General features: G+C 41.1%; 1 pseudogene; it reads right to left on the bottom strand.

The window, feature by feature from the left end:
* Positions 1 to 584: 584 nt before the first annotated feature.
* On the bottom strand, positions 585 to 2899 carry LOC149046808 (uncharacterized; annotated as a pseudogene).
* Between the last annotated feature and the right edge of the window lie 10602 nt (positions 2900 to 13501).

Here is a 13501-nt window from a genome sequence, read left to right as displayed (position 1 = left end):
GAGGAACAGTTTGGTCCAGAAGATGTTGTGGCTACAATTGATGGCAGTCATTCAATCATTAACGTACTAAAGATATAGTTTAATGGTGTTAAATGTATTGACACACCTAGTATCTATCATGAAGTCAATCTTAAAAACCCTGTAGAGTTTCCAAAAGATTACAGTGATAAAGTAGGATCAACTACGTTGGATACAAATACTGCATCAGTTAATGAAGTAGAGGTAAATCAATGAAACAACCTGTAACAAAACTGAGGCTTTAATGAAACTGGTATGATGATAACGGAAGAGCCAGCTTAGAAACACGCGAAGAACAGAGCGAAGCACGCGGCCATGCATGTCTATAACTAGCGTACCGTTGTCTGGTACTGGCGTGGCTTCCTTTTCCTCTACCCTCGATCTTTTTAAATTAGTGACGAGCTCCATGGGTACATGACAAATACCAAGTTAAATGCAAATAGCTAATAGTAATGGATATAGATCTTTTAAAGAAAATTAACCGAGTTCTATGAAGTAGGGGGTTACATGGTTGGAGTTGATGACTCAGAATCAAAATCTTAGTTACAGTTCATAGTGTCTAGAGCTCAGTTAGAGTTCAGAACAAAGTCATCCTATCGTGCGGGACGACGTCGCACGCGTGTGGACATGCAGGGCAAGGGACAGGTATCAGAGTCATTGCCTGTGGTGGGGTGTTTAAAACTGGATCAGGGCGAGTGTCTTAGCAAGGCTCGTATCATTCAGTAGGAAGGTTGACATCAAGAACCTCTTGAGTCGCAGATGTTGAGATTGCACTTGGTATGACGTTTGGAGATGGAGGGGAAGTTACTGGCTATGCTGGAAGGGCTTCATCAGATGAGGAGTTAGTATCACAGTTGATTGCTCATGGTTGGACGTCTGTTACTTCAGATGGAGCCCTGTGGCAATCAGATGTCTTCACACAGTAAGATGTGCTTTGAAATTAGGAGCCAACAAACCTTCCGATGTTGCAAAAAGAACCGGTTATTTCTGCAATCAAAAAGCGATCGGAAGTTCTTGTCTTGTTGCGATCGGAGAAGAGGTAGACTAAATCACCAACAGCAATGCAAGCAGCTGGGCAGCGCCTCGCGATGGGGGCCTTTGCCTTCTCACTGTGGGTGTGGTTGGCAATACGATGTTCGTTCTGCTTAAAGATGATGCTTTGGTCATGCAATGGTATTTGCTGGTTTTGAATTGATCTTGCTGTGTCCACATCTCTCTAGAGGAAAGGCCACATGAGCGGATGTGTGTGCTGAGGTTGGCTGTGGTTACTGCGAGTGTCAGAAAGGACAAGGGGTCTCCTACTGGGTCGTGTTAGGGTAACTCGTTTTTAATCTCTTGAACCACCATCTCGGCTACAGGATTCTTGTTATGATTCTTGGCATTTCTGACCTCTATGGTGATTCTGTGATGCTTTAGTTGTTGATCTTCTGTTAGTGCCTTGAACCCTTGACCAGGATTAATACATACAACGGCTGGCGGTCCATCGAATGGATGCAGTTGGACACAGGCAGATAAGGTGTGGTGTCGCTCATCCTCTAAAAGGGTCGTAGCTGTGAAAGAAGTTACGCATTCACGTAGCGCTAGTACAAGCTGTCTCGATCGTTTCATAACGGCGAGCAAAACGCCAACGGCATCAGATGGAGGGGAGGTTGACTGCTTCTTTCATCCTTTCGGAGTTTGACGCAAGGCAGCACACTGGCGGCAAGCGTTAGTCACTTGGACGATGGCTTTGTCTATATCCAGGGCATACAGATAGCGCTTTGTGACACCCTTGAGTTGATTACTGGGTGGGTGTCTGAGCTAGTACCTGCCAGGGACAACAATGCATTTGTAGGTGGCTCGTAAATCGGGACATTCTGCCTGTGTGGCCAACCTGGCAGTGCAACTGGTGAACGGGAAATAGACGCTCATTGCCACTGAGTATGTCTTGGATTGACGTGCGTCTGATAGCAGAATCCTATGTGAGCCTTGTGAAGGCACAGGCCTAGCAGGCTTTATCCTCACACGGAGCTGGACTGCGAGTGGACAAATCTGAAGGTAGTATGGCAAAGCCAGATACGTGTCTTACAGAAGCCTGATAGCGGCTCACGGTGGATGCATTTGTAGGTGGCTCGTAAATCGGGACATTCTGCCTGTGTGGCCAACCAGGCATTGCAACTGGTGAACGGAAGATAGACGCTCATTGCCATTGAGTATGTCTTGGATTGACGTGTGTCTGTTAGCAGAATCCTAGGTGAGCCTTGTGAAGGCACAGACCTAGCAGGCTTTATCGTCACACGGAGCTGCACTGCGAGTCGAGAAATCTGAAGGTAGTATTGCAGAGCCAGATACGTGTCTTACAGAAGCCTGATAGCGGCTCACGGTGGACAGAAAGGTAGATACACGGGGGCTTGCTGGAAACTCTCCTCTGCAAGGTTTTTTCATAAGCCTGTATGCAAGGTTTGCTTTTGGTCAATATGCAGGCCTCATGATGGGACTGTACCAGGTATGGGCTGAAGTGTTTGGTGGCAACGGTGATTGCTAGAGCCTCTATTTCACATGGTAACAGCGTTCATTGGGACCCTCGCAGTTTGGTACTAGAAAAACCTGCTGGGCGTAACTTGTCATTATGGGTGACGTTCAGTGTGGCGCCTATTCTGGGTTTGCAGAGTGCTCCGTTTATTACAATCCACGGCTGATCACTTGGGATGGGGAGTGAGATAGCGTGAGCAATGGTAAGGGCTGACTGAGCCTTGTGGAATGACGCAAGGAGGTCATCTGTCCACTGAGTCATCTGTTTAGATTCACAGTCAGCAATGGTGTCGTCAAGGTTTGCCATTAGGGTAGAGCATCCAGGGATGATGCGGGAGAACACCTTGGAAGCTCCGATGAATGACCTCATTCGGGCGACAGTGTCAGGTTTGGGGCATGAGGCAAGAGTGGTGATTGTGGGCAGGCACTTAAAGTGCCAGAGTTCCAAGTCGAGCCTAGTATGGTTGTGGACTGAGGGTTGATGATTCTTTTAGCTGTGGAAAGGCGAAGATCGCACTTGTGCAGGACTTGTAAGACCTCTTCCTATTCAGCAGGAGTTCACCTAGGGAGTTTTCGCCGCAATACAGGTCATCTGCAGTTTTGGCTACAATGCGTTCCTTTGATAGGTCACCAAGCACTCAGCTTATGAGTTCTTTCAGGGCCGTCTCAGAGTCTGGCATGCCCATGGTAGACCATGTATACACTCGTGCACCCCGAAATGGTGTGGCAATTCCACAATATTTCATGGAGTCGCGTGAGCGTGGAATCTGGTAGAATGCGCTAGTCAAGTCTGTTGCGATGATGTGTTTCCACTCTGCAATAAGACGTAATGTGGAGTCCACATCAGGCGTAAGCGATGGCTGGGGCTGATGTAGCAGCCAACACAGGCGAATGTCGTGACTAAGTGGTACCCGCCGCTGGGTTTCTTGCTAAGGAAGGATGGGTTTAGGTCCTCGCGGGAATGTTGATGTCTTCTGGGCGTTTAAAGACGCTTAATGCTTCGAGCTCATCAAACTTCTGTTGGATTTCCAGTAGTTGGTAGTGAGCATACTGGGGCAGCCTACCTTTCTGTTGGGGGTTCCACATGAGTCATGTTTACTCTGACTTAGAATTGACCTTCTGTGCCCTTGTAGCCTGTGATGTTTGGGTCGAAGATGAGGTCTTATTCATCCAAGACTGAGGTAAACTTTGCTCTGGTATCGTGTGAGAGTAAGCTGTCTGGGTCAAGGCCCATGTTTTCAGAGTGTTTTGTGCTAGCCGGATGTACTGGCGGCCTGGGTGATGGCGAGACTGGCGGCTGTACGTTGTCGCTGTGGGTATCCAGCGTGCAGATGGCATGTACTCGACAGAAGTCTTTGTTCCGTTTGAGGAAGTGACGTTCGGGAGTTAACAGTGGTGTTGACGAATCTTGTTTCCTGTGGCGCCACTGTCAATGGTTACGCGCACTGGATGGTGTGAATACATTATGTCCAAGTATGGTGACTGGCGAGTCTGTATGCGGAAGGCATGGGTACTTGGGCGTGATCCGGTGTTGTCAGTGTCACTGACTGATTCATCTGCCCAGATCTGCTCCCAGATTCAGGGGATCATCAAATATGTCGGAGATTTGTCTGGCTTTGGCTATATACTGTTCTGCAAGGAAACTACATTCACTCAGGAATTGCCCTCTATCAGGTTTGCTGCCTTGTTTGCATAGTGGATAAGACCTGGCTGGGTGGCTGGGTGGCTGGGTGGCTGGGTGGCTGGGTGGCTGGGTGGCTGGGTGGCTGGGTGGCTGGGTGGCTGGGTGGTGTGTTCCCCTTGTATGGAGTTCCACTGCCAGTAGGTTTACGATAGCTTTTAACAGCGGTGCACATAATCCTAGTGCCGTCAGCTGTACGTATTTTGTCAAGTAAGGAGGTGTGGGACTGAGATTTTGGTTTTATTGAGGCTAAAGTTCGTGATCTTAATTTTGTTCTGTACCTCTGTTTTACAAACTTAGATAACTCAGGATGTATCAGTTTAAGCCCGGTCAGGAAAATGAAATTCTCCAAGGTGGAAAATTGTTCCTCGTCCTCGTTGGTCACTTCACCGTAGTGGGACAGGCTATCGGTAAGGTGTTATCAACAAAGGCCATCAGTCTTTGGAAGAGGTTCTCTAGGCCATTATCAGCTTCTAAATGCAAGTTGGCGAAATCCAGAAAGTGAGCTCCCGTGATCTGGAAGCCAAAATGTGTGTGTATCATGTTCCAAACGGATGGGGTAGAGCTCGAGTTCTTAACTATGGTATTCCTAAGTATTGCAGGACAATAGTTGGCTATTTGCCTGAGCATGAGTTCCAGGAAATTGACTTTCTTCCGGGCCATTTGGCGTTGGGAGAGTGGTACTGTTCCTCCGACATCGGTGAAGCTGCGCAGGGTCTGGGTCTTAGTCATCTTTTCCCATGTGATACCGTCGGCGAGGAATGGACCAGATTTTGCCTTCAATTCTGGAAGCTGTTTATAGGCTCGTTCTTCGAGAGTCTCCACTGCTTAGGGGCTAGTGGAGGAGAGGCCATGGCTGTTGTTGTGTATCGGGTTTACGAGAGAATCGAGCCTGAACGACGAAAAATGTTTGGCGTATAGACGTACCTGTGTTAGGAATGAGTAGCTTTGTATTTGGGCGTCGATTTCTTGACGTAGGTTCGAGGAAGCCTCCACCACGCCAATTGATGAAGTAGAGGTAAATCTGGTGCTGATATAATGAAATATACACAAAGTGCTCCTCCATCTGAAGGTACTAGCTTCAGACCTTCAGAAAGGGCAGAATACAATGAAGTATATGTTAAAGGGTAGAAGATATAACGAGCATCAACTGCTGCTGCTCCTGTTAATGCTATCATATCACTCAACAGATATGGTTTCTTTGATACTTTTGCAGGTGAGATGAGCCCCAATGGTAAATTCAGTATTGATATACATTGAGTGTGATGATAATGTGATTTTTAAAGCAATTGCAGTTTAAGGGAGATATGTGGTCACTGGTTTTGTCTTATGGATGCCAAAGATGATGTTGAATGCAAGAGGTGAAAATATTTTTTTGCACAGTTATTTAAAACCACATACTTGGCCCTATTTGAAGGAACGTGTTGAAATCATTCCAACCACAAAACAGCAGGGAAGTACTTTAAACTAATATCCAGCATAAGAAAACCAAGACATGTGTTCATTTGGGCACTCGACACTGGGAAATTGTCTGATCAGACACAATATGTTTCTGTGAGACACATTTGCTGTCAGCTGCTAATTTGAAATTTACTAGCGTAAAGTTGGAATTGAGTAATGGTGTATTTTATCTACAAGAATGAATGGAACCAAATAGTGAGGTTGCCAGAATATATCGCACATTGATGAGATACAGCAGACAGTTCGATGATTACCTCAGTGGGCCAACGATAGATATTTGAAAAACTTTATGGTATCCTGTACTTTGACCTCACAAATCAGGAAGAGCAACTAGAAGCCGGTTCAACTAAGCTTGAATTGAAGTATATTTTATCTGGTGACCCTGACTCCATTTAAAACCTGTATGCATCGATTCTTCATGAAAAGGAACTATCTGTTGACGTTACCAGTGGAAAAGAATTACTCGGAGCTTAAAGTGCCCATGACACGAAATTTTTTTCGCATTTTCTGGTAAATAACTATATTTAAAATTAGAAATAATCGACCTTCGCACCCAGCGACTTCTCCTTGATCATTTTTTGTGCATTGAAAGTTGGATTTGGCGGCCAATACGATCGTGTTACATAGCTGTGACGACGCGAAGACACGCCGGCAACAATGGTGGAGTAAAGAGAAATCTAGAAGAAAGGTCGCACGTATCGCGTGGCCGGAGCGCCAAATGATGTTAGCTGCAAGAATAATTCATATACCGGATATTTCTATACACTAATTTCCAAGGGGTGTACAGTCCAGTCGCAAATGTTCATAATTTAAGTCCCGTGGGAATTTCTTGGTGAAGGCAAGCCACTGCACTAGATATGCATAGCATAGCACTATATGATAGCATTATTGTACTACTTTTAGGAGTCGCTCCTTTTTAAGAACATTATTTGTATAGGTTATCACATGATTTCGAGTGCAATTTGGAATAAATAAGCACGAGTAAATTTTTTTAAAGACTGACAAAATTGCACGAGCCCGTAGGGCGAGTGCAATTTATGGTCTTTGAAAAAATTAACAAGTGCTTGTTTATTCCAAATTGCACGTGAAAAATCATGCGATTACGTGTTAATAATATACATGGAAAAATACGAGATGGCTTATCATAATTAAACATAAGCAAAGCGAGCGCATCAAGTGCAAAAAATAATTTATTCAAACCGTGCGTTCGGTCAAAACAACCGCGTAGGATCAAAACAATAATAGGCAATGATATCTTCACATCTTTAAGATGCAAGAAAGTTCAAAGTCCGACTAAACAGTTCAAGGAATAGTTCAGTCTGTGTCCAAAGCACTTTCGATGAAATGGAATCGTCGTTTCCGAGGTTTAACTATGATTATGAATTTCGGCGTTGGATCGCTCGAGCAAAGTGGCTGGGTCGGCTCGTAATTTTCGATTTCCTTGGCAATTCCCTTCTCTAAACACCACTTTTTCCAAACTGACAACCAAAAAGCAGTGCTTTTTATAGTGTTTTCGTTGTTTAAGCTGTTTCTCAGCTGCGGTGGCGAAAGAAAACCTACTTAAAACGCCGGCCATTGTTTCGCTCGCAAATTTTCAAATTTTGTTGCGACATCCAAGGCTCGCATTTGATTGGCTATCTGTGATGTCTTTCTTTGCACTGAATTAACCCTCTTCTGCACTGAATTAACTCTCTTCTGCACTGAATTACCTGAAAACTGCATTGATCTTAACCAATCAGAACCGAGTAATTTTTCCATGTATATTATTAGCTGTTTAATAAAGTAGTTGAGCTTGTGGAATTGTAGTGTTTTTCCTGTTGGTTAGATTATACCGTAATAGTTATAACACCAACAATTTAAATCTATTTTCAGAATTGAGTTAAATTAAGTTTAACAGTGCAAATCTAATAACCTCACATTCATCACATTTTACATTTACTGATTCCGATAAAAGATCCAGAGTGACAAAAAATTGATATTATGAAGTCATTATTTCTGTTTGGTTTCAATAACGCCACCAAATATGATAACCTTGCTCTAATAATATCAATTTATAATATGAATGAAAAGGCAATAAGTTATAAATTTAAAAGCATTGTTCTTACATCATTTGAAGTATGACGGCTTTGAAACACTTGAAAACAATTAAATAACTGAAGGATTGAAACTTGAAATTTTGTTCTGACATCAGTAGTCAAAATTGAAAATTTTGCACTAATCTCAGTTGAAATATTGTTAACCGGAACAATTGAGACCTAAAACACTTGCTTTATATCGGTGTCAGTAGAAAAATAGAAAATTGATAACATTGTACTAGTATCACTTAAAAATACCATAAACATTAACATTTGAAATTTTTGGTCTCCTGTCACTACAGAAAATTAATGTTCCAAAAAATTGAACACCTTCTTCCAAAAAAATACATGTAGGCAAACTTAACAAAATTAATAAACTGGTGAAACAGCTCGCGACCGCCTACGGGCACTGTCCTTTTTAGAGTTAGAGTCTTTCTTTTTTGAAGTCTTGGGGGTTAAACTGGAACTTAGCATCAAGGATGGAGCTGCAGTTGAAGGCCGTGTACTTGGGGATGGGGCTGTCACTACTGGATTATGTGTCCTCTTAGGGGAAGCTACTGTTGTTCTACGGGAGGCATGGGATGGGCCATTGTTGTGGGACTGGTATGTGTGTTTACCCTTTAGGTAAAATGTACACAAGCATAGATGTGTCTAGACATATTTATGCCGGTTTTACAACAACTCTAACTTCAGTCTAGTAAGTTTTAACTTTACGCAAACTTTACATTGAACGTAAATCTGGCTCTTCAGCTTTAAGTTACCTTTACGAAAGCTTTACATCTGATGACGTAAATCTACCTTTACGCGCCTTTGCGAGCATTATAGTAATGGCGTAAAGACACGACGACTTTTACGTAAATTTACGCAACTTTAATTATCCGTAAATCTCTTTTTTCATGCTGTGCTTATTCTTATCTTATTCGTATTCTATCATATTTCTTGGTTAGGTTAAAAATAACTTATCAATATAGTATTTTCCGAAGTATATAGATTTCCTTACTATTTTATGTTTATTATCATGAAAGCTATTCTTGTTTATGTTTATAAATGTCTTCTTGGTTTTTTTTTTCCTGGTTTTTTAAATCCTCTACCATATAACGTAATTATTTTCCTGCTTCTTCTATTTTACCATCTGTAAATATCTTATACTACCCTTATACTTATGTGAAAAGAATCATCATCCAGTACACTACCATCTATAAAACTACTCTTAGAACTACTATCCCTACTTCTATAATCTCTTGACTATCATACGTAATCACTATCTTGGCCACTATGATACCAATATTATCTGAATATCCTTCTTGAAAATCCACGTGTAATAATACATTAATAATAAAATAATATTGTAACATAATGAAAATAACTTCCTAACCCCCAGAGAACGGGCTCCAGAGGATGAATGTGAAAAGAGATACTATGGGAGCTGTGGAATGACAAAAAATGCCCATATTGCCTTTCCATTAGATGGTGCGAGCTTTTGACATCACAGCTCCTATAATGACCTTTATAGCTCCCGTAGTATGGTCTAATTGGATAAAATGGTGCAACTTGTTAAAATAGTTAAACCAGTTTAAATGTTTGAAATGGCTAAAATGGTCTAACTAGGTAAAATGGTTCAACAGAAGGAAATGGTCCAACTGATTAAAATTATTAAACTAGTTTAAATGGTCAAACTCAAAAAAATGGTCCAGCAGTTTAAAACGGACCATCTGGAAAAAATGGTCTAACTAGTTACATTGATCCAACCCGTTTAAATTGTCCAACTGGCTAAAATGCTCCAACTGTCAAAATGTTCTAAACATTGGAAGTGGCCTAAGCGGTTAAAATAGCCTAGCTAGATTAAATGGGCTGCTTACGAAAATTGATCGACTGATTAAAACGATCCAACCAGCTAAAATCGTCAAACGAAATTAAATAAGCTAGATACAGAAGTGTAACTGGTTAAACTGGTCTAACTGGTCAAAGCAGTTTGAACGATTAAAATAGTCGAACTAGATAAATTGGCCCAACTGGTAAAAATGGTCTACCTTGTTAAAATGATCGAACCAGTTAACCTAGTTAAGTCGAATACATTGGGGTAGCTAGATAGTCCAGCTGGTCTCCATGCAACTCAGTAAACTGTAAATACCAAAAACATGTTCAGAATGTTATTTGTGTACCAACCAATACCACGAGAATCTATAAACGTGAGAAACCACATGCATATATGGTTCGGTCATTACTCTCATAGCATTAGAATTTGGCTTCTGTCCCTTAATCAATATCTTATAGCCATCATTTGTTTCTTGGATGGCAGTTCCCTTGAAAACCATATTTAAACCCGTGAAACGAAGAATGATGAAATTAGGGATGAAATCTGAATGACACTGTCGTATTACTCAAATTCAGTCCAAAATTTATTGTAACATTGTTAAACATAAATCTCTGTAAACCTTGAGGTGGGTCAGGTTGATCGAGAGACTATCAATCCTTGCAATGATCAATGATCAAACACCAGTGGTAAGATTCTGGAGGTATGTTATTCTCCAGAGCTCTATGAAGATAAAGGAGAACCTCATCAAGGGCTTGGCGGTTTTAAAGTATCTAATTGAATTCAGCTGTTTCATGCGCGGGCGCATCACTAAGAAAAAGCTAACTTGGGTTTCTAAAGCTGCGTTGCAAAAACATCTATACTATACGTGGCCGAGTTCTCTAGTCTCAGTGATGGACATTTCCAGCTCTGGATGTTTATCTTTTACCCTAAATTATTCACCCACAATTTGTGGGAGTCACAGGCAACTCCTCAGGAGCTGTCCTTGTTGTGACCTGAAAGGTGACAACTGCAAATGCGACCGCATCTGAGCTTCCAAAAAGCTTACGTTATCAGCTAGCTATTTGTTGTGGCGATCAAATGGGGAATCAACCTTGTGAGTCGATGTCGTGCAGCGTACTCTTTGACCTGGCGATGTTTGCCGACCATAAAGAAACTGTAAATGTTTCGGTATTAACCTTCTACTTTTCGGTATTAACCTTCTACTTTCATCTTTTCAGCCAGAAGAATATCTCCCTGATCACGTTTCCTGCTTTCGCGAAAGGTGGAATGACAATGGGAATAAAACTTGTCAAACCAATTTCAGTGAACGAAATCTTATTTAACGAGGCTATAAATAGCCTGATAAAGTGCTGTAATCTCTAGCCTGAGAAGTAAGATCGTACGAAATATCTGTGTAACGAGGAGACACCAAGTTCAGGAACATAGAGTCGAAGTGGGAGACATACGAATGCATTTCTCAAACTGATACGTCATTGTAAAGCAGTACCGTCACCGTAAAAGCACAAATCCATAGCTTCCAAGTCATTTGACGGAACTGTTCATGCACCTTCCCGATAAGATATCTTTTAATTCATTTGAAAACACCAACATTCCCTCGTTTTGCTAGCTGGTTATTTTTAGATGATGATATATTAGCTCATATTTTTAGCCTGGTTGAGTAAATGCAAACTTATGTATTTATTAATAACAAGTACACAGTGTTTGGTGATCCTAATGATTATATATATGTCTACCATTTATTACACATGGCACAGGAGAACGTTTTGAAAGCGTTTATTCGACTGAGGTTTACGATCTGTCAAGTTACGAGTAAATTGGGGCAGCCAGGCCCACACGTCTCCGGGGTACGTCCAGTTTTCCTTATCACAGTCGTTACAAGTGTTAATAGGCTTTCGTGGTTCCAGAGTATGTTCGATTTTCTTGCCTTCGTTATAATTTTTCTCTCACGATCTATGTCTTTGAGTGAACGTACCTTCCTGTATGATGTTATGGACGGTTCTTTGAAGATTTCTCGCAGCAATGGCTCTTGCTGTATTAAATGCCACTTGTTCATAAGGATTTCCTTAAGTTATGAAACTACTGGATTGGATTTTGTTGCAAGGGACAAGATTCGATTCGTAAGCTTCGTCTCTTCTAATAGTCTTTCTTCCCGCCTGGGTTTAACAAAATTTACCCCTGGTAAAATTAAATTTCAACTGAGTTAATAGCTAATGGAATGCCCATAAGACTTTTCACTCGGGGCAATGAACCGCGCGGGATGTTGGGAGAACATGAGAAAAGTTTGTAAACTACAAGATCGCGCCTCACGGTTTACCAACTTTTTTAGTCTTTTCCAAGTGCATTTTTCTCATGTAAATAAGATTTTCAGTAAAGATCTTAAAAAATATCCAGTTAAATTGTCACTACAATTTTATTGAAGCGAGAACATGCCAACTGTTTCCTTCTCGGAGAGCAGTTTGGGGAATTATATTCGAGAATTTCTGAAGTTCTTTCATTTTAACCGCGCAGCGAAAAATAAAGGCTTAAACCGGAGGAACCAGGTAGTTGAATTGTCTCTTTACAAGAAAATTTGATAATGTTAGAAAAATAAAATCTTTGTCGATTTTTTTGGCGTTCAAAGTATCCTCTTTATTTCCTTCAAACTAAAGGCTTTTAATTTCTTGCCCCGTGTGGTGTCATTTGACAGGACGGGAAGAAGTTTCAGTTTTCTATGAGTTTACAGCCATTCATATATACAATACACTTTTTTCCAATCAGATCGCGTTGTGTCTAGGTTATGTTATAACTCGCTCCATTATAACGCTGGCAAGCAATGCCCGTGGGCAATATGGAATCCTGTGTTCTTATTTTGCTAACCGAGCGTGCAAGATGAGCCCATCTTGACCTCATGGTATTGCCCACTTAGGTTCCGCGCAAGAAAGAAAATTTCTCGGAGCGAACCGCCATACAAAGAAGTTCGTAATTTTTGGACAGTGTCGGTGATGGAGTCGCCAAAAGCGGTAGGAAATAGTCTAAATAAAGAAAACATGGACGATTCTTGTTGTAAGAGAAGGTATAGGAATCACTCCTTTCACAACTAATGAATTAATAGTACATAGTAATAGTACTGAGGAAAGTAATCTATAAAAAGTGCTCTTTTAAATAGTGTTTTAGCGGGCTTCTCCCATATTGATATAGGAATATCTTTCCAATATTATTCCTGTAACTGTTGGACAGAATCTCGTTACATTCATTCTGAAGAGGCTTGGGTTCAGGTGCTGCAAAGATGTACTTCTAGTGGTAACTCATGGATCTCAGATACAAAAGAAAGTGCTAAACTAGAGGGAATGTTATATAAAATAACTAATCTCGCAAAATAACAAATTTCGTAAAATAGTTGACACGTTCTTAACTTGATTATGTCGGGAAGCTTAAGTAGGCAAAGGTCTACATAATGGGGAGTAATATGGTCTACATAATGGGAAGTAATATGGTCTACATAATAGGGAGTAATATGGTCTACATAATGGGGAGTAATATGGTCTACATAATGGGGAGTAATTGTAATTATTTATTTCGGTCGCGGTGGGAAAACCAGATATTTTTTCTTACTAAAATTCAGGGTTAACTTATTTGAGTATAGCCATTCATAGATTGGTGGTACTTCCGAATTTATTCGCTGGATCATTACATCTAAATCTTTACCAGTTTCTGTTAAAGAAGTATCATCTGCAAAAAGTCTTACAGTCAAGAAATCAGTAGCTTTGACCATATCGTTAATAGAAACTATAAGGAGGAATGGCCCTCATACTGACCCTTGAGGTACTCCTGAATTCAATTAGTAAAAATTAGACTCGACACCGTGAACAGACACCTTTTGTTTCCGTTTGCGTCAATAAGACTCGAACCACTTTTTTTTAATGTCGCAAATGGATGGTTTAGAAATAGTCGAGAAATCTA

The sequence above is a fragment of the Pocillopora damicornis genome, chromosome 4, assembly GCF_964200805.1.
Source record: "Pocillopora damicornis chromosome 4, jaPocDami1.2, whole genome shotgun sequence".
NCBI lineage: Eukaryota > Metazoa > Cnidaria > Anthozoa > Scleractinia > Pocilloporidae > Pocillopora > Pocillopora damicornis.
Note: the sequence above shows the minus strand (reverse complement) of the source record. Positions and strands in the feature narration are given on the sequence as shown.